Genomic DNA, 27,339 nt, shown 5'->3' with positions numbered 1-27,339 from the left:
GGTGATGCATTTTTCTTTCAAACTTGACTGTGGTTATGATTATATTTTAAACAGAACCTCAAGGGAGACTTGCTCAGGATTTTAAAAATATATAACCATGTGATACGTAGTTCATGGTGTGCCAAATTTTTTTTGATGAGTGCATTTTATAGTTCTTTCAAAAATGAAGCTACTTGGCATGAGGAGATGAAATAGTATGTTAAAAACCATGGAACTTTTCCATAAAATGAAATTCTGTGCAAAAATGACATAGGAGAATTCTTGTGAGAGTGCTAAAATGGTACATCAATTTAATCCTCACTGTATATGAGAATTCACCAATTCTATTATTTCCTGGAAATACATTTCAGTGCTGAGAGCCCCTTCTCTGCTCTCCCTCCACCCCAACTTCTTCACTTTCTGTAGGCTTTTTGGGTGCTGATCAACTAGTCATTATTGTACCCTAAGCCCTGAAGATGAACTCAAGATTGTACCATGCCAGGATTTAGGAAGTCCAGTGAGGGATACAGCGGGACTTCAGCAATAGCAGGAGGGAAGAAATCAGAATCTGGCAGAAAACAAAAGTAGGTTGGTAGATGAGATGGACAAACTGGCCTGTCTTCATAGGCCTTCTTGTGAATCATTAGCAGCATAATAGTCAAAGTAAAACAGAGCCTGACTTGGATTAGGCTGTTTTGGGTCACAGGAGAGCCAAAGATAGAAGGGGCAAAATGTACTGTGATATGAGGCTCTCCTCATTTGAAAGTCTGATGCAGACTCCAGTGCCTGTGAAGCAGAGTAGCTAATGCAGGAGCCAGCAGTCACTCAGATACAGGTATGCATGGCATGACCTATTTTCAGCTGAAGTTCTTGTAATGGGTCCTTCCCTTGTAGGATTCTGTCATGAACTCAGGCTGACTGAGCCTGCAGTGAGTAGATTCAATGAAGGGGCCATGGAGCACTATGAGCTGACATACCAGCAAACTAGAGAAGAGTCTTTAGGAAACTACTGATGTTCAAAGAAACGGCAGTCACACTTGTCTGTCTAATAATTGTAGGCCCTTCCTACACAATTCCAAGAAAGTAGTTAGCCAGAACAATATATTTTTTTAAAGATTTATTTATTTATTTCTCTCCCCTTCCCCGCTCCACCCCGGTTGTCTGTTCTCTGTGTCTATTTGCCGCATCTTCTTTGTCTGCTTCTGTTGTTGTCAGCAGCATGGGAATCTGTGTTTCTTTTTGTTGCATCATCTTGTTGTGTCAGCTCTCCGTGTGTGCGGCGCCGTTCCTGGGCAGGCTGCACTTCCTTTTGCACTGGGCAGCTCTCCTTGCGGGGCACACTCCTTGCGTGTGGGGCTCCCCTACACGGAGGACACCCCTGTGTGGCACGGCACTCCTTGCGTGCATCAGCACTGCGCATGGGCCAGCTGCACACAGGTCACGGAGGCCCAGGGTTTGAACTGCAGACCTCCCATGTGGTAGACAGATGCCCTAACCACTGGGCCAAGTCCACCGCCCATAGAACAATATTTTTTAAAAAAGGGTGGTGTGGGGTGGGGTAGCCATTCTTATTTATAAACTGTCAGACAACGTGTTTAAGTGAAAAGATTTGACTACTCTTGGCATTGCCCAAGTATAAGGATTTAATTCCTGAAACGAAAAATGCTTTTTCATTGTGAACATATATGAGAAGTCTGGGAATGGGAGCTAGAGGAGGTTATATTCTAATACAATCTTCTGACTTATTTTCTTCATTTGTAGATGCAATCCTGTTTTGATAACTTTTAATTTATGATCTTTGGTTTAACTTAAACATATTTAAGAACATGTTTACACTTCTTTAATTTTTTTGTGCATTTCCTGTACTGCTTATATTGAGAGTCAGTCAGGGAACAACTCATATATTTAGTGCCTTCTATGTTCTGGGCACAATTCTAAATTGTAGGAATAAAGCAGTGGATAAGACAGTCTTTGTTTGCTGGGCTGCTGGAAACGACACCATGAAATGGATTGACTTTTAACAATGGGAATTTATTAGCTTACAAGCTTACAGTTTTGAGGCTATGAAAATGTCCAAATCCAGACTTCATCAAGATGGTGCTTTCTTACTAGAGACCAACTTCCTGGAAACCAATCCTGGACTCCTCTATCACATGTCAAGGTAAATGGAAGCATTTGCTGTCTCTCCCCTCTCTTCCAGGATTTTTTGCTTTCAGCCTCTTGATTGCATGGGTTTTTTTTTTTTCTCTCTCTCTCTCTTTGTATTCATCCTGTCTATAAAGGACTCCATTAAGAGGATTAAGACTTACCCTGGGCTACACCTTAACTGAAGTAACCTCATTTTTTTAAAAAAAGTACTACTTATGATAGGTTTACACCCACAGGAATGGGTTAGCTTTAAGAACATGCTTTTCTGGTGATACATACAGTTTCAAACCACCCTATAAAAGCTTACAAGAAGAATGAGCACTCATGTAGAACCTTGTAATGGTCTCAGCATGGTATTCCTGATTTCTTCAGAAGCCACTGATAAGGCCATCACTTTCTTTAAATTCTGAGACCCTTTACTTGACTCAGTTTATGCCAGAACTGGTAAGAATTAGAACTTCTTAAGATGTTCTGTCTACCTGAGAAGAGGACTGACATAACAGTCTTCAAGATGAAAACAGTTCTCCTACCAAGCCCAATTTGATACAGGAGTCTTGAGTTTGAACTGCAACTCCAGACTGAATTTTCTCCTTCCTCCTCTCAAGACAGCACTACTACAGAGGAACACAGTGGTTAATGGGAAAGCCTTTGGAGCCAAAGAGATTTCATGACCGCCAGTTTGTTCGTGGATCTTATGACCAGTTCTATAGAGTATTTAAAGAGGATTACTTAATATTGCTCTTATAAGTGAAAACTATTGAAAGTTTAAATGGGGAAGAAAGTGACAGAATCTAAAATCTCCCCCTTCCTTTGTGGCTATGAGAATTCAGAATGAGCAGCTGCAACTTAGGTGGCAAGCGGAGAGAAGGAACTAGAACTTAGAGTGAGCTATGTGTCGGCTTCATTGTTCCAGGGTTTACAAAGGCCTGTACTATCATCATGTTAAACAAATGTCTCCTGCTTCTTGTGCCAGCTTAATTGCCAGCTTGGCTCTTGAACAAAGAAATCACAATTGAGTCCAAACAAAAAAAGAGAGTAGTAGGATAGTAGATGTCAAAATACCACGATGTAACAGCATAGAAGAAACAAAATGTGCCTCTCTATTGTAGACCACACATGCAAGGCAGGAGTTCAAAGTGTGATCCCCAGAGGAGGTGCATCAGCTACCTTATGAGAAATGCACATTCTCTGGTCCCATCCCAGACCTGCTGAATCAAAACCTCAGGGCCCAGCGCCATCAATCTGCATGTTAAAAGACCTGCAGGTCCAGGAAATTCTGATGAATGCTAAACTGAGGACTTTTCATGGAAAGAATACCACCGAACAAATGTAAAATAACTAAAATGGTTATATCCCTCTTAAAATGAATTGTGCTATGCACATGGCTATGTTTAGAAATTTGGGGAAGGGTATATAAATTGATAGTTATTTTGATTAATTAGTTAACTTTAGCAGAATTCTATGTTTGGAAGTATGGGATAGCATTTCTTCCACTTAGTCTTTTTATTTTTTTCCCATTTTTGAAATTAGGTAAGCCGAGAGGTACAGTGAGCTACTTATGTAATTTTGTGGAAATAATGGACTTTGTTCTAAAAGAAAAGGGTATCTCATGGGAAAACTTCACTAATATTCTGTCTAGACATATATTCTTTTTTGAGGCAGGAAACACAAAAGAAAATTGGCTTCTTCATCAAGTTCAAGGAAATGGTGTTTTAATTCTGTAGAGAAGTAATTTCATTTTCTTGGAGAAATGGGTAGACCGATATTAGTAATTTAATTCTCTTCTTAAATATAATGATGGTCCCTACAGTTCTTACCAAGGCTGAAAAAAGTAGTCAAATAAATTTGAATCAGCTAGGAATAGGATTATTTGGGGGGGGGGGCGGGGAGAGAGAGGGAGAGAGAAAGAAAGAAAGAAACTGTATTGCAGGGGGTAGCTGTGTAACAAGGCGACATTTAATTACCATGCACTATTCCCTGTGGTACTTAATAGCTAAAGGCATAAACAGAAATCTGAGCAAAGTGGCCTTTGTACATAATTCCATTCAGGCTCATTCATTTAACAAATACTTGTGGAAAGCCTACCATAGAGTTCTCTCTGTTAGGGACCTGGTTTATACAAATGAGCAAGACAGTCACTGTTATTGTTCTTATGAAGCCAGGGGTCCACTGGTAAAGAGCGCTGAGTAGATAAGCAATTACAATGACACTAGTAACTACAGGGATGAGGTGGAACAACTCACCTGGATTGAGGGCATGGAAATCTTGGGGTGGTCGGCAGCGGGTTCGTGGTAGAGGCACTAAAACCTGAAGGCGGAGCAGGAATTAGCAAGGGAAAGGCAGGAGGCTGAAGAGCATATGCAAAGTCCTAAGGTAATTTTTTTTATTTTTGTGTTTGTTTTGGCACAGTCATGTGACTGAACGTGGCTCTACCTGGAGCGACTAAGTGGAGAGGTAGTGGCTACACAGGGGCTGGAGAATGCTAGGAGATGAAGCTGGTAAAAAGGCAAGGAACAGAAAACAGAGGATTTTACAAACTATGTTAAGGATTCTGGTCTTTATTTCAGCAAAATGGGAAGCCTTTTAGACTAACTGATTTGGCTGCACTGTAGAGACTGGACTGGAGGAAGGGAAATCAGCCAGAACCCTGTTGTAATAATTCAGACAACAACCTATTTACTGAATGTTTCATGTACAAGTGATGATTGTCAAAAACTAAAGAAAAATCTTACATAAATTATGATCTTCTCTGTAAATTTTTATCCAAAAGTCTCTCCATAATTATGAAATCTTTTGTTTTTGTTTTTGTTTTTTGAACTTTTGAGAGAGCACAGGTGATCAGAGACTCGCAAATTTCAATTAGTTTTCCAGAATAAAGAGAGCAAGAGTTATTATCGACAAAATTTAGAATGTTCAAATCCCATTGATGCTTGCAAGGGAGCAAAATTAGAAAAGTTAGGAAACATGAATATATATATCTGATGATGTGTGTTGTTGTTAATACCTGCCTTACTTTGGTCTATTAAGAGGGCAATTAAACCTACTCTTGTGACTCTATGAACTCTTTTTTCTAATGAATAGTTGGGGGGCTTCTATTTGAAATACAAAAGTCCTGCTCATGCATAATATAGATTATAGTCAGACAGGTTGGGAGTTGATCCAAAGTGTTAAAACCTGTCATCTCTTCCTGTGTTCTTTTTCCTAATTCAGGTTCTCAAAACCCTTATTCTCTCTAATAAATGCTTTGTCCCAGCCAACACAATGTTTATTGTCATATCCTGTCATGACTTTTGTCTTAACCACTCAGTTAAAAAAATCTATATATGGATATGAATATATATTTATATATACACACACATATATACATTTTTATTTAACCATCCAGTAAACCATATTAAATCTTCTGTAAATTTAGGGTAAGCCTGCTTAAATTTGGGGTGGATCTTGTTGTAGTTTACCAAATGGTTCCTATACCCAGTATATATTGTCATAATATATGGAGCAGAATTATATTTAGAACCAAAGGTCTTACCTCACGTAGGATGTCCCATATTTATGGTGGTAAACATATTAGATTTAGCTCATTCACAAAGGACACAGAAATTCAGATTATTTCTGGTGTTCCCCAGTGTTAGCCAGTGCAGTAGGTACAGTAAGTCACATGTTAAAAGAGAAAAGGAGGCTAATATAAAGAAGCCAGCAAGGATAATTTGGATAAAGTCCTTAGAAAGAACCTCCAAAGCTAAGAGATTTGAAAAAAGTGGGAAGACTTAAATATTTTAAATGCACAGAGCTGAGAAATGTTAACTAGACCTAGACCCGACTGGCTTTATCATGCACGTTGGAAATTTTTAAAAGTAGTATATAGCTACCCTTTCTGAATCATTTATCATAAATAGGACCATGTCTGTGTTTGATATATTCAACATTTGTGAAGCCACATTTATTTCCATAGCCTATCCTTTTTCCTTGGATTCTTGTAACTTCAAAAATATAATCCACTTAGTTCTTTAATTAATAATTTTTATTCTTTACTATTTCTTTTGACTTACACCACTTTTTAAGTTCCTTTTTCTCTATAGCATCTTTCTCTTGATAATGTTTAAAATTATATTTACATTAGTGTCTTAAAGATCAACTTTTCCACAACCCAGCCTCAATCAATGCAATATTAGCCTGATACATTAACACAACACCTGTGCTGATGTTGTTCAGGCATTTACAGTATCTTTGTTGAGTATCAAGTATGTGCCAGGCAAATGTAACCTGGGAATTCTAGGATTTACAGGATCTTCCATTTATAAGGAACACGAATACTAAAATTGGGATAATACAGAGATTAGCATGGCCCTGAACATGGATGACATGCAAATTCAGAAGCAGGCCGTATTTTGGTTTTCATTCCAGTGTTCACAGCAAGGTGATTTGCCTAATTTTTTAAACCCCTAATTACCTCCCTCCCCCCCGCCACACCCCAGTTCCTCCTGCAGAAGCTGGTTCTATTCTGGATGACACCCGTCTTGGGTGATTAGACAGGACTTCCTGGGAAAGGGTACACCAAGTGCAGGCCCCATCTGGACAAAGGCCTTGGCCTCCAGGCAGCCTGGGAACCCGGCAGATACAGCGGACTGGAAAAAGCCCAAGCACGGTGCCAAAGTAGCAAAAGCAAGACTCAAACGTGCTCAGGGGTGGAAGCAACCTGGATGTGGGGCTAGGGAGCACATTCCCTGAGGCCCAACTCTAACCCCTGTTAAAAAAAAAAAAAGGAGGGGGAGGAGGAGGGGGAGGATGAGAATAGAAGTGAAATTAACAACCCCCCAAAGGAAGTGTTGGCATCCAACTTGCATATATTGCCTTCTGATGTCTTTTAAAAGATGTATATCCGCTCGTCCTATGTTGATTTAAAAAAAAAGGTGTTTTTATTATTTTAAGCTGTGACAGATAGTATTTATGAAAATTCTGTAGCCTACATGTTACAGCTAAAAGGGAAGAAACTGTGGTACTTCATGTAGTTTCTCAGTGATTTGTGTAAATATTTACTCCCTATAGGAAGCACTGACACAGGGGCCCAAATAAGGATCAGCTAAATGTATTTTCATACATATCTCACTTTACAACATCTCCAGGAGGTAGATATATAACACATTGGTTTAATTAGTATTACACAAATTATTAGACAAACCAACAGAAAGAAACTTGAAAGATATGCTATCAACTTGAAAAACCGTCCTTTTCTTCTTTCAAGCTGTAGTTCCCACTCATTTTATTTTTTAATTTTTTAAAAAAAGATTTATGTATTCCACCCCCCCCACCCCCACCCCCCACACCCCGTTATCTGCTCTCTGTGTCCATGCACTGTGTGTTCTTCTGCCTCTGCTTGCATTATACTGCAGCATTGGGAAACTGTGTCTCTTTTTCGTTATATCATCTTGCTGTATCAGCTCTCCGTGAGTGCGGTGCCACTCCTGGGGTGGGCTGCACTTCCTTCGCACGGGTTGGCTCTCCTTACAGGGCACACTCCTTGAGTGTGGGACTCCCTTACCCAGGGGACACCCCTGTGTGGCACGACACTCCTTGCGCGTGGCAGCACTGCGCATGGGCCAGCTCACCACATGTGTCAGGAGGCCCTGGGTATAGAACCCTACACCCTCCATATGGTAGGTGGATGCTCTGTCAGTTGAGCCACATTCACTTCCCCCGACTCATTTTAAATCACCTGAAATCTTTTTAAAAATCTGAAGTTGAGACCAGACATCCCAGACCAATGACAACAGAAGTTCTGGGCATGGGGCCCAGGTCTCAGTATTTTTTAACACTCCTGGTGACTCCACTGCATTAAAGACTCACTAACTGCCGGGTAAGAAATACATCCACACCTGCTCTTCCTCCCAGAGAGATCCCTTTCCACCTGGTCAGATCATTTGGAGAAATGATCATTTGCATCAGCTGGGTACATGATAGAGGCATTCCCCCCTCCATTCTAAACATAAAAGCTCCATTTATACTTTAGCTAATAATTTCTGTTATTTTACACAAATATCGAATGCAAAATAAGCATCACACCCAATATTAAGGAATACTTAATATGAAGTCAAGATTCTGCTTTGCCTCATGTTTTTTTTCTACCCGCCATCACATCTAAACCCATCGCATGTAAAGCCAGCCCAAATGTCTCTCAAGTTCTCACCTCCAGCACTATTACCAACACTGCCTTTTGCAAAGTTAGAAATTGCCAGAAATCCCTATGCTAGCTGCTCTCAGATTCAGTCCCGAGTTCATGCTTCTGCCACAGCTCATCTTCCTAATAAGAGATTCTGTTATGTAAATTCATAGCCTAGAAACTCTCATTGCTTCTCCCTAGCCTAAGATAAACCCAACTCCTTACTGGGGCAGTTCTGCATGGAGTAACTCCATCTCATGCATGTTCACCTCACAAAGCTGCTTCTTACGGTGTGTTCTTGTGCACAAAGCATTTCTCTTGGGAAAATCCTCCCCCTCATTCTGTCCCCAGGAAATGCACCTTCTAAGACCTAGCACAAACATACCTCTTCTGGGGCACTGTTCCTGGTTCTCCCAGGAAGAATTAGTTCTACATTCTCTGGGCTGTCTCAGCATTTGGCTTTACCTCTATTCTAGCAATTACCATGTCGGTAAGGTGGTATTCCCAACTACTAAAATAAAACCATATTCAGTGCAATATATTTGTTTGTTCTTATTTAACTCACAAGGGGAAATACCCGTATTTTTAGGACTCTGGGGTTTTTAACATACAGCTGATTATAAGCAAATTTTGTTTGCATGCTTGTTTTTGCTTTCTGTGACATTTATGACATTCTTGCTCCTCTCCTTCCCCCACCCCCCAGGTTGTTTGAGTCTTATTGAGGGAGAAAATGAATGACTGGAAAGTATTTCTGCCTAAGCATTAGATACAATGCTTATTTTGCAGGAGTTATATAAACTGTTAAAGAATAAATAGGGCTTTTTTATTTGGATTAGGGGAAATTCAGCTGATTCAAATATGCAATTTTCAAAATAATCTGCCCACATGATTTTTATTTGTGACTTAGACCAAATAGCTAACTGTTGGTGCAGGTTTTCACTTTTTAATAAACAGTATGTTTTTCCATATGTACTATCTAACAAAAGTACTGTGTTAAGAAGTAAGGTAGGACATTTTAGGGTAAAAAAATAAAAAGACTTCAGCTAAGTTTTATATTTGTGGTTCTCAAACTTTAGCAACATCAGAATTACCTGGAAGATCTAGGAAACCCATATTACTGGGCCTCCTCCCCAAAGTTTCTGATTCTCTAGGTCTGTGGTAGAGACCCCACTACATTTGTGGAATCTGTTATACCTGCAATAGAAAGCTAAACTGGGGGAGACAGTATTCACAAAAAATAACTAAAATATATTGTTAGTGGTAGGTGCTAAGGAGAATAAGTCAGAGAATGAGATAGGAAGTATCAGGAGGGAGTACAATTGTAGGTATCGTAGATTCCACACTGACACTTGAGTAAAGACTTGAAAGAGGTGAAAGGAAAGAACATTTCAGATGAGAAAAGGAGAAGCCAAAGGCTCTTGTCCTTGGGCAATGATCCTGCCTGTCTGGATCCTAAATACCAACATCAAAAGAACAATTACCATTCCAGAATATCCAAGACTCCCACAATAAACAAGTGTGATAATTTAGGGTAAAGTCTCAAAGCTTGATAGGTGACATTCTGATATTTCTGTAAGTAAATATCCTGGTCTAAATAACATGATTCACTTTTTCATATTTTTTTCTGGAGAATACATGAAAAAAAGTCAATACCATTTCATTCACACTATATTCAAAGCCAGAGACACCTTAAAATTTGGCCTAAAGTGAACATCTTGGGGATTTCAGGCTTGCATCTTTCATACCATCCATTCAACATTATTATCAACAGATAACTTGTAGCAAAGCAAAGGGATCTCAGACTATATCTGATACTGAATTGTTGTTATACAAATTAAATGCCTGAGAAGAGGTCCTATAATTATTTTATTATCAGAAACTGACTTTCAGTTAGTAATGAAATAAAAAAAAAATCAGGCTGCCAACTCAATGCAGTGTTCCCCAATACTCTTGATGAAATTGTCCACTGATACTTCCAAATATTCTGATTGTAAAGGCCAAGTCAATTATTTTTTATGGCCATGCTCCTAAATACTTGGAAAATAAACTGTCTGATTTTTTAAAATGTTTTATTGTATTTATTTTAATTTTCGATAAAAGGAGAATAGGAATTCTGTGATCTGTGTAAGTAAAAATGAAATGCTCTGATAATTACTGATATAGTAATAAATATTCTACAGGGATGCTTTATGGGAAATATGCCTCACTTTACACTCAAAGTGTGGTATCTGGACCAGCAGCTTGAACAATATCTGGGGGCTTGATAGAAATGCATGTTCTCAGGCATTTCAGAGTTACTAAACCAGAATTTGTACTTTAGGAAGATTCCCCCAGTGATCAATATGCCCATTAAGTGTGAGAAGCACTGTCTAAGGGCAATACCTTGGGCTCTCCTTATGAATTGCACCATCAAGTATTGGATGTTCTTTTAAGCCTGACAAGGCTATAGGAAATCACATTATTCTTAATTCAGTGCTCTTGAATGTCATCTTTTGGAAGGATATTTTCCATTAAGAGAGTTTAGTGTCTCATGACTTAGAATATTACTACAGGGATGTGTGAGTTAGTGTTATGTTTTTAAAAAAACTGAAATATATCATTCATATATGAACATATATAAACAATAAGTGTATAGTAAAGGCTGTGAACTTACAAAATAAATATGCATAACATCATATAGGAGACCCATACATCACCCCTCTGCCAACAACTTGCATTGTTGTGAAACATTTGTTGCAAACTATGCAAGAGCATTGTCAAAATATTGCTCCTAACCATAGTCCACATCTTACATTTGGACTGTTTTTTTAAAATATATTTTTATTACAGAGGTTGTGAACTTACAACACCTCTCCAACAACACACCACACCATGGTAGAACATTTGTTACAGATTATGAGGTAATCTAATCAGACTATTACCACCAAAAACCATGGTCCAGAGCATATATTTGGAGTATTTTCTCCATACCACCCCCTAACTATTAATACAGTACATCTTTGACATTGATGCAAGAATATTACAGTACTGCTGTTAACCATAGTCCATAGGTCACACCAATTGTATTTTTCCCATGTTTCTCCGCATTCCCACCACCCTGCAATAGTGACGTACATCAACTCTACATTGTTATGCTTTTGGAGAGTTGACCAAACCTTTTGACCTTATGTTGTTTATATTTCAAAGTCTTAAATTGGTCAACCTATTTTTAACGATATAATCATTTGAGTGATGAAGTGTATAGTAGTTTGTCTAAAGGAAGGCAAATTGGGGATACAGAGTAAAACAAAGAATCTGTAAAACACTGAATCAGAAATTAAGAGTTAAAAGAAGTCACAAATGTCCTCTGGTTTAGCGTTAATGCAAGGTATGAATAGGCTTTTCAAGGCCATTCCTTGACCCTCTGGCTTCTGTTCATACAGAGAACTCACGATTCCCCAGGGGAGCTTTTATGTTGTTGGTCAGCTCTGAGTTGTTGACTAACCTCTTCCACTAAATCAACTTCTACTTCTCGTTTCTCCTACTTCTGAAGCTTTGACACATGGGGTCAGTGTAATTCCACTTTTACTTGACACTCTTTCATATCCTTAACCATAAGGTTTGTTCCCTGTGTGCTCTGTTCCTTAGGTTAAGTATCCTTATACCATGGCTCTTCTTTTCCCATCCTAGTTACTCTTCTTTAGACTAGCTCCTATCTCTCAATTCTTTTTCAAGTTTGTGGCCCAGAGAGGTGAAAATTCTTCCAATTAGCTCAGAGCGTCAGAGGTTTCTTTTTCTTACCTCGTTGTAGATATTATTTATCAGTGAATGACTTTAGATCACATTGATTCTTGGACTGCCATATCCAGTTGACAGGATGACATGTACTTACTGAAAGTGCTCAGCTCCATTAAGTAGCTGTTCAATTAGATGTTTTCATTTTAACCAGAGGATACTTTAAATGTGTCTCTCTTTAACTCCATCTTGTTAGATTTGGGCCATTAAACTTTTTTTAAAATCTTGATTTTGTCATCCATTCTATTAACTGCCCTTCCCAGCTTGAAGTCACCTTATTCTTTCCCTAAACCATTTCCATTTCCCTAATAAAATTTGTCACTGCTTCCTCCATCCTTCTTAAATTGTGTTTATTAAATGTTTGTGAGGATCTCTGTAACAAATTTTAAGTGTGAATTTATTTTCTGGTACATTTTTATGTGTTCTTAAATATGTAGTTTAACCACAATCACTCTATTAGAGTACAGATTCCTCTTGCCAGGGAGCTGTTTGCTCTACACAGTTTTGCTTACTCTTTGGAATACCGTAAATACTTTTTTTTTTTTTTCACTTTGGATGGTGTGTGATGGCTGACTAATAAAAAAGTGGGAGACTTGGTTTCAGATATGGGAAAAGGAGGCTTAGGAAATGATTTTAATAAATAAAACTATAACATTTGTTTGCAAACTAGAAGGTTCAAATGAAGGTAGGAGTGCATCAAACAAGGCTGTAAGTTGTTTATTCCTTTGAGTTCCTAGCCCACAATGATTGTATGCTAGCCAAATATCTTGATTTGGTTTTAAAACAAATTGGATCTAGATGACTCAGAAATGGGTGATTCAATGAAATTTGAGACAAAACCTTTGCCACAGTGAGTCTTGTTAATTAAATGTCTGAGACAGCAGAACCAAAACAGGAGGAATTGGCATACAATTTAGAAGCTAGGCTATCAAGTTACTCCTTTCAGCAGGAGACACCGTCACTCCTTTAACATAGATAATTTTTGAGGAAATAGGGATGGGTTTATTTTATCTTGGAAAGAAGAATTGAAGTATTTAAAGTTAGATTTTACTTTATCTCATTTAAATCAACTACATCAAGTCTCACAAATATTAGGAGGAAAACTTGCAAGCAAACACTTCAATCTTTTTTAATGACGTCAGTTTATAAAATTGGTTGGCACTAAATATAAAAATATGCTAATACTCAGAAAAGGCTAAATGTATAAATACACTCACACACAACATAAACCACAAAACCACTCAGTAGTTATTTCAGAGTAAGTACGATTACGGATATTTTTAAACATTTGTTCATTAAAATGATTTGCCTGACATTTCTGCTATATGCTTTTATTTTGGCCTAAGATGAGAAATAATAATTTTGTTAATTTAGTAAGTTCCCCAGAACATTTTTTGCACTAGTAAAAAATGGGAATGAACAAAATGCCTATAAATAAGGAATGCCTAAGTAAATAAAAAATGACAACTAAAATAAAATTAAGCAATGGGAAAACATTCTCATGGCCATGTTAAATGTTGATCGACGTTCAGATTTCCTGTGACATTAGATATCAAAACAATCTAACTTCCTGAAGCAATGATTATTCTCAATAAAAACTTAGCAGAGTTTTGCTTTCCCTGACTTGATCTAAAAGAGAAGCTGAAAGGAAATAGGCATTGAAGCAGGCATAAGCCTTTTAAAACCATCACTCCCAGTTTTAATGTTCTCTAGTCAAACCAGCAAGAGAAGGGCAAATAGCAGATGCCATCAGTCTGTGTCTTCCCCTGCCTGGTCTCCTTTCTTTACTGTCATTGGTGAATGGCTACAAAGAATCATGCAGAAATTTGAAGGCTTCAAAGAAATATTGAAAGTGGTAATAAGTTTCTTCTCACTGCCTTATTGTGGTTCCACATCAGGCTGTGGAATATCCTTTGCCAAATGCTTGCTGTGCAGTCTGCCTCAGTAGGACTACTTGCTCCTAATGCTGTTCAAGCATGTTTATCCAGAGATCAGAGTCCTGCAGTGTCTCAGGCTTCTCAACAGGAGCTACTGGGTAGTACAGGGCAAAGGAAGCAATGATTTGGCATTTTTGCTGCACAAATCAAATCTGTTTTTGTTTGTTCGATTGTTTGCTTATTTTTGAGGTACCGGGGCTGGGGATTGAACCTGGGACCTCAAGTGGGCAGCTGGGGCTCTACCACTGAGCCACATCAGCTCCCCAGAGCTGGCCTTTTAGTTTGTTTGCTTGCTGTTTTTTTGTTTGTTTGTTTTTAGGAGGCACCGGGACCAAACCCGGGACCTCCCATGTGGGAGGCAAGTGCTCAACCACTCGAGCCCATCTGCTCCCCACCAAATCAGTTTTTGGTGGTGCTTTAACTGTGAAAATATTTATGACTCAAGAGTTTATTCCTGGTAAATGAGTTTATTTCCTTTTTTTAAATAAAGCAGCTTATTAGAGTTATTAAGTAATTTTTGCAGGGGTAGCCTGTTCTCTACTCTCTATATTAATGAGTGTTCCACTGTGATCCTGATATATCTGATGTCTTCCAAGAGTGAATGTAGTGTAGGATCAGGTGCAACATGTAGTTCTGTAAGGAATCTTGAGTGATGAACCAATCCCAGAAAAGATATGGAGCTATCTCAGAACCTATACAGGAAATCCAGATGTGTGAAAGTCAAATGGAAACACAGAACTCTATTTAGAGCTCAATTTGCATAAATATCCTAGGAAAGTGCTCATGGTTCCACACTAATATTTTTAACTATCTAAATATGTGTTAGATTATCTATCAACCTTCACAAAATAGGGTTATAGTCTTCAGCTAGAAAACACAAGTATGGATTTTAAAGTTGTATATTGACCTCAAGGCTTATGCTTTTACAGGTGTAGTTTGATTTATGTCTTTTTAGTGGGAAAAAAAATGGGGAGGGGGAAGCAATGTGTATGAATAAAGGGGAGAGGAAAAAAGAAGGGAGAGGCAAAAGATAGGGAGCCGCTGACAGTGGTTGGCTGGCTTCTATTTTAAAAGCCTACTACCTCAGCTCAGAATATTTGCATTTAGACCCAATTAAATTATAAGCTAATCGAGCAGGAACTGTGTTAATCACATTAATGATGATAAAAAAAGATATTCTATTCCAAGGCTAAAAACTTCTATACTAAACTCTGTGCCTTGTGGATCTTGGAAAGTCAGTGTTGCTTCTGACCTTTTTGTCTCTTTTAAGGATAATTCTTACTCAGGTTAACTGAAATATATTTCTGTAGCAGAAGAGCCCTTCAGTAGGCTGAGGAAGTTCCCCTTGTGCAATACTGTGAAAATGGCAGGCAATGCAAAATCACATCCTGCAGATCGTTAATGTAAAATGTCTAGGCGACCTCAGTCTACCACAAGATTTGTTGTCCGGAATTCATGCATTAAAAAGAGCAAGTGTTAATTTTTGGCAGTCTCTCCAGCTCTCTTGGTAATAAAAAGGGATTCTCAAATTTTGCCTTGGTGCATTAAGCGTTACAGCGGTGCTCCAAAATGTATTCACCAAATGCAGTGAATGTGCCACAATGATGAAAGAGGTTGTTGATGTGGGAGGAGTGGGGTGTGATGGGATGTTGGGTATATGGGAACCACTTATATTTTTTATTGTAACATTTTTTGTGATCTGTGTATCTTTAAAAATAAAAAAAAAGACAAAAAGAGCTACTCTCTATGCCTAAATGAATTAGTTAATGCACAGCTTAAACATCTCATGTACACCCAGAAGTAACTCAGAACTGGGGGAACTGCCCTCTCCTAGTTGCTACTTGATTGATGCTTGTGTAAAAGAGTGGCCAGTGGTGTTGTCTGTGTGTGGTTAGCAACAATATCTAAGATTTGGGTTTATAGGAGAATGACGTATATTTCAGTACCACTAATATGTATCTATGAATATTTACCTTGATTCATATGACAAAAAACAAAAACCTGAGAACTGGTAAAAGTCAGTTGCACCTTATCTGAAATGTAAAAACCTTTCATTTATTCAGAAACCATTATCTTTACATCTTCATATTCATCAGTGGTCAACATTCAACTTCAACATTTAACAAATATTTAAGTGCTTACCATATACCAGGCTCTTTTCTATATTCTGGGTAAGAAAGATGTAGGATTACAAGTGCATCAGATATTCTTACAAAGGCACGGAGGTTGCTTCAGGACCATGTAAGAGAACATAGCATAATTGTTGGGGATGGGGGAAGGCCAGCAGATGGTGTTAGAATAGGTAACTTTTAAAGAATTAAATGGTAATTCCTCTGATGACTGGGGAGAAGAGGGGCAGAAAAGGAATGTAGAGAAATAGCATAATTGGTATTTAATCAAAGAGAGCTTAGAAACCATTGCTATTGGCTGGTGAAGAATGGAGTGCAGAGGGCTAAGTGTAGATGGGCAAAGCCAATTAGGAGACAATATCTGTAGTCAAACAAGAGATGAGGATGGCTTAGATTAGGAGATGAAAATCACTGTCTTTTTTACCTTTAAAAGGTGATCACTGTCTCTGTCTCCCCTCCTAAGAATCAAATTCTACTTTTATTCTGACTTAGCTGCCTTCAGCAAGAAAGGCCCAAGTCTCCCTGATACAACATTAGGAATATATTTATATAGAAAACCATGCACTTTCTGCTCCCTCCGGCCACCTTCCTTCCTTTCTTCATGCTCAGCAACTCAACCCCCATCCTCAACTCCACATCATTCACTATCGCCGCCCTGTCTTGCCTTGGCTCCCTGTCAACTTCATTTTGCAGTGGGGATTTTCTTAGGAGTGGTCCCCTTTGGCTACCTTGAAATATTACTACTTAATTGTGATGAATCCTCATAATGCCAGCACATAATAGATTGATTAGAGGTATATAAGAGCAGATTTGAATTGACTGAGTTTGGAGTAACCATATTGGAAGACAGAGCATATGAACTTGAAAAGTCAGAACAGAAAGAGAAAAGAATGGAAAAAAATTCTAAAGGGTCTCAGGGAATTGAATGACAGTGCAAAATGCACGAATATATGCATTATGCATGTCCTGGAAAGAGAAGAGAATGGAAAAGGGGCTGACAGAATATTTGAGGAAATAATGGCCCCAAATTTCTGAACCTTCTGAAAGACATGAATATCAAAACCAAGAAGGACAACATATCCCAAACAGAATAAATCTGAATAGACCTACTCCAAGACACATACTATTCAGAATGTCAAATATGAGAGAGAAAGCGAGAATTCTGAAAGCAGCAAGAGAAAAGCAATTCATCAATACAAGGTATGCTCAATAAGGCTAAGTGCTGGTTTCTCATCAGAAACTATGGAGGTGAGAAAGCAGTGGTATGATATATTAAAGGTACTAAAAGACAAGAGCAAGAGACTTGGAGAAGAGTGTAGAAATGAAGATTACTAATAAGGGTAGCTGAAAAGGTTAAAAAAAAAAAAACACCCAGACAATAGTAAAATATGACAATTGAAAGCAAAAGGATAAAATGGACCAAGAAAATAATGCCTTTACAGTAATAATATAGAATGTTATTGAATTGAACTTTCTAATCAAAAGACAAGCAGATTATTATATAGATATTATATATGAAGCTTGAAGCTCCAACATCAAATACCCTCAACTCTGTCCTTTGCCATGCCTTTTATCTGTGAGTCCCCACCCACCAAGGAGTGGGGAGTCCCCACCCACCAAGGAGTGGGGACTCAACACCTTAATGGTGTGGCCCAATCAAAAGCCCTAATCATAACTTAATCATGTCCAGGTACAGAACCACAGTACAAACATAATCCAATATCTGTTTTCGGTAAGTCCTCCTCATTCAAGCTAATTCCTTCATCCTGACGCTCCCTGCTCTTTTTCTTCATAGCACCTATGACATGTGTCATCTTTTCTTATTTATTTTTATATTGCCTGTCTTCCTCCAACTGAAATATAAACTCTGTGAAGGCAAGGACTTTTGTCTGTTTCTTTGCTGCTGCATCCCCATTGCCAAGGATGGCACATAATAGGTGCTCAATAAATATTAGTGGAAAGGGGGAAGGATGGAACGAAGTAGTGAAAACTTTCCAGAGAAGACAAAAGCTGAAGTATTGCCATTTACATAGGACTTAATCTGTCAAAGAAAGAAAAGGAGGCAGAGAATGGAATGCAGGGCTTTCCTGCCTAAGGAATATCGTTATCCATTCTTTTATTTTTAGAATCTATGCCACATTTTTTTTTTAAAGCACAAGATGTATAATCTTAGTAAGAGCAAAAGATTAGTTTGGGTGGCATGTAAGTTTGCTATTACCCAATTTTGACAACATAAAGAGGAAATAAATCAAATCATCCCATTTTTCAATGCTTTTTCATTCATTCCTTATTATAGAGAAGTGAAAGTCTTACGTGAGTGTTACTAAGTCTCTTCTTAATGCTTGCTTTAATTTCTATTTTAACCAAGATAAAACTTGCCTCTAGCCCAGAGCCTTTGGAAGGCAACAGTATCTAGATGGAACTAATAAAATTGTTCTGTTTACAATGTATTTATTTTCAGTTACCTTCTTTTTTGTATCTAGTAGCACTGATTTTCCATTTACTGTGGTGCTCTAAAATTTCCTCTTTAAATATACTTAGGTTTTTAAAGTGTTTTATTTCAGAAATTTTTAAGTAAATAATAATATAGAGGGAACTCAGTTACAACAAAAATTATGATGCAGAAATATGGATATGACAAAATTATGAATGTGGTAGTCTGATGCATGAAATTTGGGGTAAATAACCTAGAAAATTTCTATTTTTTAAACTTTTCTTCAGGTTCCATTGCAATTTATATTTAATCCATGAAATATTCCTCCCCACTACTGCCCTCTTCACCTATCTCATTTTTTGCTAGACTTCTGTACACTATCAGAGGCTGACCTGAAACAATTTTGGTATTGTTCAGTTATTTTGAGTCTTTTAGTTCTGTCTCCTCTAAATTAATATAAGAAACCTGATAAGAGTAATCACATCCTGCTCCGCCTCCTCTTCCGCAAATACCACATTGCACAGCCCAGTACTGATATAACAGACAATTATTAATACGTATTTGTTATTTTCTTCATGACTCACCTACATGATAAGGGATGAGGTTAAAGAGCTTTCTGACAGCAAAAATACCTTAGCATACTTTATGATTGCATTGCTCTTTTAACTAAAGAAAGGTGATGGAGAGCAAACATTTTTTGCTTTCCAAACAAAATCTTTCCTCTGTGACTGTTATAAATAACATGCATATTCATTCATTCTGATAAGAGAAATTAATCATGAAGTCAAAATCATGAGATAATTGAAGTCAAATTCAAGCACACCCCATTGGAATGCTTGAGAATTAAATCCTGCTAAAAATACTGGCCAGAAGAGAAATCCATTCATGAAAATATTAGTCTGGCATATTTTTATGGAAGAGAGAAACAATTTTCAGAATTCTATCTACTCTCCAACTCTTTGTTCATTATAAGTGTTGAAGACATCTTCTCCTAGGGACTTACTGTTGATAGCTGTTGAGAAGTAGAGGTGGCTTTTCACTGCCAGAAATTTTCTTCTAAAATTTTTCATATTCTGACTTTTATATTTAAGTCACTTTGCATATTGAATTTAATTTTAAGTGTGGTGCAAAAAAGAATCCATCTTTAAACACGTATTTCGTATGGGTTGCAGTTATTTAAGCATCGTTGAGTGACTGGTCCATTATTTTCCAACTGTATAGTGTTTCCTTTGAAATGCATTGAGTTTCTCAGCACTGTAGTCTGTTCCTGGGCCTTCTGTTCCTTTTGCCTATATTTCTACCTCTCTCTTCCAAACCCACATGATCTTAATTTCTATAATATTATGATAATCAATATCAATAAGAACCACCTAGCTCACCGCCACCCAACCTTGTTTTTCTTGACTCATATGTTGATTATTCTTTGTCTTTATCATCTCTAAAAAAGAATTAAAAATTAAAAGCTGCTTATTAATTCCTTGAAATAAGTTGTGATGGTATTGACTAGAATTTCATTGAATGTATTAATCAATTCAAGAATTAGTGATATATTCAGGATATTATGTCTCACTATCCATAAATGTAGCAACTCTCTCCATTAATTAGGTCTCCTTTAGTGATTTTCAGTGTTTAATAAATTTTATTATTATATAAAGGTCTTGCACATCTTTTCATTTGCATGTACTATATACTTCTGTTTCCACTGCACAATGACAACTTAAAAATTATATTATCTTATGCTTGTTGTCTGTATATAAGAATTTAATAATTTCATATTGCCTAAATATGCAGAAAACTTGTTAAACTCTTTAACTTCTATTTATTTTATTATTTTATGTATTCTTTGTAGTCAATCATATCATATGTGAATAATGAAAAGATTCATTTCTTCCATTCCTATTTTTATACCACTTTTAAATTACATTTTCTATCACTTTTAAAATGTAAAAAATAAATTGTTACCTTGCTATACTAATTAGGCCACTATTTCTCAAACTTTAAAGTACGTGTGAATCATCTGGGGATCATGTTAAAATGATCAGTAGTAGGTCAGGCATGAGAATCTGCATTTCCAGCAAGCTCTCAGGTGATGGCAATGATATAAGTCTAAGCTAGAATCTAGATTGTTAAATCAAAATGGAAGAATAAGCATTCCTTTCTTGTTCCTAAATTTTTTAAAGAGCATGATACTGAATTTCACATTGAATATGTTTGCTGTAAATATTTTATTAGATATCTCTTACCAGTTTTACTAAGTTCCCTTTTTTCCAAATCTTTTACATATTTTTTCATGAATAATTGTTGGTAGGTTGGAAGCAGTGACTTTCAGTGTGAGAAATTTTACTGTAAGAATTCAAAGAATTTTTTCTTTGCTACATAGATATTATGATATAGAAGAAACTACAGGGAAACGGACTTTGGCCCGGTGGTTGGGGCGTCCGTCTACCATATGGGAGGTCGGCGGTTCAAACCCCGGCCTCCTTGACCCGTGTGGAGCTGGCCATGCGCGGTGCTGATGCGCGCGGGGAGTGCCGTGCCACACAGGGGTGTCCCCCCGCGTGGGGGAGCCCCACGCGCAGGGAGTGTGCCCGTGAGGAGAGCCACCCAGCGCGAAAAGAAAGAGCAGCCCGCCCAGGAATGGCGCCGCCCACACTTCCCGTGCCGCTGACAACAACAGAAGCGGACAAAGAAACAAGACGCAGCAAACAGACACCAAGAACAGACAAACGGGGTGGGGGGGGGGGGGGAAGGAATTAAATAAATAAATAAATCTTTAAAAAAAAAATAGAAGAAACTACAGAAGAGACATCCTCATGATCATGAGGCATATGAACTGAAAGAATCATTTAATCTCTTATAGATTCAATTTCCTCCTCTGTGAAAGGTTCAAACTAGGCAATCTCTCACCTCCTATCATCTCTAATGTTAAAGGATTTTGTTCATTATTACACAGTATTTTCTCATTAGTAAGAATATATATAACTAATATAATGCACTATTTTCCTAGGGTGTTGAAAATTCATTATCTATAAGATGTGATAGACTGATTTTTGTCAAGTTCACTGTCTAGTCCATTTTATATCACATTAATATTATTATTAATAATATGGCCTAGAGTTGCTAAATGTTTCCAAGCCTTGTTAATTCTTTTGGACACGTTCCTTTTGACAATTTTAAAATCATAGATTTAGTGGAGGGCGTAAAAAATAATAGTAAATCCTCCTAAGAGAAAAAAAAATGTAATTAAATAGCCATACTATAGGGAAGTGGACTTGGCCCAGTGGTTAGGGTGTCCGTCTACCACATGGGAGGTCTGCAGTTCAAACCCCGGGCCTCCTTAACCAGTGTGGAGCTGGCCCATGTGCAGTGCTGATGCGCACAAGGAGTGCCCTGCCATGCAGGGGTGTCGCCCGTGTAGGGGAGCCCCATGCGCAAGGAGTGCGCCCCATAAGGAGAGCTGCCCAGTGTGAAAGAAAGTGCAGCCTGCCCAAGAATGGCACCACACACACAGAGAGCCAACACAACAAGATGACGCAACAAAAAGAAACACAGATTCCCGTACCGCTGACAACAACAGAAGTGGACAAAGAAGAACACACAGCAAATAGACACAGAGAACAGACAACTGGGGTGAGGGGGGAAGGGGAGAGAAATAAATAAATAAATAATCTTTTAAATAAATAAATAGGCATACTATAAATCAATACTCACAGTGCAATCACTAGCTTTTAAAAAGATGGGGGAAAGTATGGGAGAGGCAGGGGTGGGGTCATTTATATAATCTAAAGCTCCTTTAAAAATGAAAAAAAATGAAAAAGAAAAAGAAGCAATTGTAACAAACATAAGACTTAATAGGGGAAAATGTGAGAGGGGGAAGAGGTGATGTGTTTGGGAATCTCCTATACTTTCAATGTAACTTTTCTTAACCCAAAACTTCTTTAAAAATAAAGCTTATTATATGAAAAAATATTACTGCTAAAAAAAAACATATGGGAAGGAGAAACCTCCACATTTTATCTCATTGTTTAAGATGAATTATTTATTCATCATATTCATCATTAATCTTTTATAAAACACACTTAGAATTTGGAAACTATGTAATGTGTTCGTACATTAATAGAAAAACAAATTAGCCTGTGTAGTCAAATGAAACGTCTGACTTTTATACTTCTACATGTTTTTATTTTTAAACTAGACATCACCTAATTTCTTTCCAAAAATAGAAGTAACTTTTTCTCTGTCCTTGGTACTGCTTTATACTTGATTGTTCAGTGACATTGCTAGTCTGTGATAATAAGATTTTATTAGAGAAAATGTCCCTATCTGTACTTGAATGCCAACCTAATTTCTTTTTTACAAATGATCCTTGATTTGGCTTACATTGACTGATTTCTGAATGAATACTATCTTTTTGGCTTCCATTATTTTGCAATGGGGAATCTGAGGTTAAACCTTTCAAAGAAGGTGAAGGCAACATCTGTATATCAGGAAAGTATTTACCAGGTCAATAGGGTTGAACATATCCGAAGTAAAATTGGAGGACATTTCAAATGTCATGATCATTCATTGATTCATCTTCTTTTCAACCTGTTTGAAAAAATAGGTTTCATCAATTGGCAGTAGCTTCTTGAAAAATACCTTTAAAAATATTTTAAGACACGTGAAACTCTATAAAACTTAAATCCAATTACTTACTAGTTATAGTAAGATTTTATTAAAGGAAGATACTTCTCATGGAAGACAAGGTAAATAAATAAATAAATACGTTACCAAGCAGCCTTTACTTAAATAAGCCTTGTCTTTTTGGTTGCAAAAAGGTAGGAGGCATACATATTATTGTAGAATTTGGCCTAGTGGTTCCACCACTGAGAATGTATCTTTATATTATAAATTAAATGGTGAAGAAAACTTCAGTAGAAATGGGTGTATTGATAAATTAGGAACTCCATGGCAGCCAGGTTAATCGGGGGTGTAGGTATCACCGACTCAGAGAAGGACATGACCTTAATGGAGTAAAGGCCTTCGGATCATTTGGCCTAGCACTGACCTTTCAGAAGACAAGTTGCCACATTGTCAAAACAGGAGGTGTCTGTAGGATCCTTAAGGATGGAGATTTTACAATCTCGTATTCATTACTAGAGCTTACATTTTTTTATTCTTCTTGATACTGAGTCATTAAAATTTCAGACATTTTCTATAGGTCTAAATAGTTGAGCCTCCAAACAAGATGTTGAGATTTGATATAGGCAACAATTTAGAAGTTCATTTTGTGTTTTGTTTATATTCTAGAACACCAAAATTTCCTGCATCGTTGAATCCGATTGAGATCTAAATTACCACGTATTCTTTTAAACCTTACTAGAAATTTCTCATGGAGTGCTGAGTCCATGGTTCAGGAATGCAGTGTTATAGTCCATGTATTTCTATATTGCTAATGAGAATATTGTTTGGGAAAGTTTCCGAACATAGATTGTCCAGCTGGTTCTAAATTGACTTGTTATATCATTTTAGGATACTGAATTGATCAGACTGGTCATTATAAAGGCACATTAAATACTTGCTAGTAACCTGTGCTCAGCTCCATACTTGGAAATAATTATTTTCATATTTATGTATAGAAACTGGAAGACAAAATTATTGCAACCTTAGAACTCATTTTAAAGAAATTTATCATTTCTTCTGGTTTTATGAATTATCTGTGAGTTCATGAAAATAATAACCAATGAGCCTGTCTCTACTACAGCAATGCATATTGATCAACAGGTACAATTCAATTACATTTTTACAATTTGTATCAGTTTCTAAAGAAGTACACAATATGGTTTCAGAATTACTTAGCCATAATTCTCCCATTAAAATCAACTATTTTTATTTCTTATTTCCATTTGAAATGCCTGTTTGTGTACCTATTTGATGTGGCTATACTAGTATTCATATATGGCTTTTGTTCCACTTTTAAAAATCCTAACATTAATCCTTAAACACTTTTCTCATGTCTGACCCAAGCTTCATGTATAATATCTATATAATAATCTGCTTGAACTATATATTTGGATATCCAAGATTTTTTGGTTTGTTTATTTGTTTTCTGCTATTAAAAATAAATGGTGCTAGAAATACCTTTTGAAGTTCTTTTCCTCATTTAAATGATATAATAGAGATTAATTTCAGTGGTGGAACCACTAGGACAAAATCTCAATTATATTTCTGTCTCCTGTCATTTTGCAACCAAAAAGGTGCTGCTTATATGAGTGAGGTCTGCTTGTTATCATTTTTGAAAAATTTGTGCCTTGTTTTCCATGAAAAATGAGTCTATATTCTCTTTCTCTAATGAAATCTTACTATAACTGGTAAGTAATCAGATTTAAGTTATATAGTAAAACAGAAAGAAGCAAAAATATATAAGTAATAGAAATTATATTTTCACTTTCAGACCTCTTTCCATAGCTATAGGAATCAGTGGTACCACCACCTTTTATTGGCTCTATTTTGGATAACTTAACTGTTTTCACTTGGCTTCATGTTTTCTCTAAACAACATTACATTTTCTTGCTTTTTCATATACATGGAAAATGTTTCTTTCATTTATATTTCCTGTTTTTATATTTTTGTGGATAAATTAGCACTTTGTATCAGGGTTTCCATTTTTCCCCACTCTTATGTAAGTCATTCATTTGCAAAAAATATTTCATTGGTGTTCTGCTCCATAGTAATGATTGGGAAATATCTCAAACTATTGAATTTTTTTATTGGAGTTTCATTAAAATCTGTAGAGGAATTTGGGAAAATACTGATGTTTAGTGTTTATATATGAATATTTTTCCTTTTATTTGTTTTCCTTTAGTGTGTTTTTGGGGTTTTTTGCTGTTGTTGTTGTTGTATGTATTTTGAGATTCTGCGACCAGGGATGGAATCTGAACCCAGGACCCTCGTATGTGGGAGGCTAGCACTTAACCCACCGAGCCACATATGCTCCCTGATCTGTTTGCTTGTTATTTGCTCATTGTTTACTCATTGTTTTACTCGTTGTTTTGTTCATTGTTTGCTCATTTTGCTCATTTTCTTTAGGAGGCACTGGGAACCGAGCCCAGGACCTCCCATGTGGGAGGCAGGCACTCAACTGCTTGAGCCATATCCGCTACCCCTCCTTTAGTGTTTTAATAAAAATTTTAATTCCCTAAAAAGGGCCTCCAATGTATTTAGTTATTTTTTTTCTGTACTTGGTATATTTTTTAATCTTAGTACAAATGGATAGTTTTTTCTTTTTAAGGAAACTTTAGATTATCTAAATGTTACATAAAAAACATAGCGGATTCCGTATGCCCCACACCCTTCCCCTCCCACACTTTCCCACATTAACAACATCTTTTGTTAGTGTGGTACATTTGTTACAATTGATGAACAAATATTGAAGCATTGCTATTAACTGTGGACTATAGTTTACATTATAGTTTACACTTTGCCCCGCACAATATTACAGGTTATGACAAGATGTATAATGGCCTGTATCTGTCATTGCAATGTCCTGCAGGACAATTCCAATGTCCTGAAAATGCCCCCATGTTACACCTGTTCTTTATACTCCCTCCCCTCAGAACCTCTCTCGTGTCCACTGCCTTTATGTCAATGATAAAAGTTCTTTCATTGCTAGAATAGTAAGTATATAATAGAATAATAATAATCCTACCTTAGTTCATTGTTCATTCCCCAATTATGAGGATTTTGGGAAGACGATGCCCACTTTGTTTCTAATTGAGAGAGATCTTAGATCCCATTGGGCAGATGGATGGAAATATTCTGCTTAAAGTTGCAGACACTCTCTGTTGCTTGGAATGGGTGTTGTCCATCATTATCTCTTTGTTAGTTGTTCTGGGTGAGTTCCAATTAACTGGAGAGTAGGTTTTGCTGAGATGTGGTACTTAACCGGCACATGAACAGACCAAAGATTTAAGTCTCTGGGACATATATTTAACAAGTCTAGTGCTAATTATAGGTTCACATAAAAGGGGTAGAATAGCCATGTGTAGGGAAACTGTAAATGGGTCTAACTCTGTTACCATGGGAAGCATGAATTCCAAAGTAAGGTCCACTGACAGGGTGTTGAATTCCTGAGATTGTCTGCCTTGTTTATAGTTTCTAGATTTCTCTAGAGCCCTCAGGAGTCCCACTTTTTGAGACACTGTTTACTGTGGCTGTCAATGAGATCCTGCTAAGATGTGCATAAGTGTAACCTCTGGAATGACCTCCTGACTCACTTTGAACTCTCTTATCCACAAAAACTCATTCATATTTAATATTTCCCTATTTAGGTCACGGTGTTTTTCCAGACTCATTGCTTGTTGGTGGTTGGTAATAATCCCTTGGTGCCAGGAGGCTCATCTCTTGGAGTCATGTCTCACACCAGGAAGAATATAGTGTGTTTATATGCTGAGTTTGGCTTAGAGAGAGGTCAGATTTGAGCAACAAGGAGGCTGTCAGGCAGTAACTCTTAGGCAATATATAATACTAGGCTAAGTATTATAGTACAGAACAGGTTCATAAGTATAGTCATAAATATCAAGTATCTGGCATAATGATCTGTCTTCCTTCAGTAGGCACTGCCCATGTACTTAGGGAAATTCTTGCTGTTCTATTAGAGAATGTAGCAGGACTTGCCAAGATGAGAATTCAATATTCTTTCAGTATTGTATGGGTATCCACCCACTAAGACAATGCCCCATGAACACTTGAACACATTCATATGCCTTAGAGGCATGCCCTAGCTGCTCCCTTCCTCAC

The 27,339-nt window shown here is 37.2% G+C and overlaps 1 protein-coding gene and 1 pseudogene across 6 annotated transcripts in view; both read left to right on the top strand.

The window, feature by feature from the left end:
* PDE4D (phosphodiesterase 4D) overlaps positions 1–27,339 on the top strand; it is a 1,544,760-nt gene that overhangs the window by 1,014,306 nt on the left and 503,115 nt on the right. The gene's annotated exons all lie outside the window — the stretch shown is intronic.
* Positions 6,424–6,521, top strand: LOC111764235 (U6 spliceosomal RNA; annotated as a pseudogene).

The sequence above is a fragment of the Dasypus novemcinctus genome, chromosome 2 (assembly GCF_030445035.2).
Source record: "Dasypus novemcinctus isolate mDasNov1 chromosome 2, mDasNov1.1.hap2, whole genome shotgun sequence".
In the NCBI taxonomy this organism is placed as follows: domain Eukaryota; kingdom Metazoa; phylum Chordata; class Mammalia; order Cingulata; family Dasypodidae; genus Dasypus; species Dasypus novemcinctus.
The sequence above is the reverse complement of the archived record's forward strand: the minus strand, read 5'-3'. Positions and strand labels throughout refer to the sequence as shown.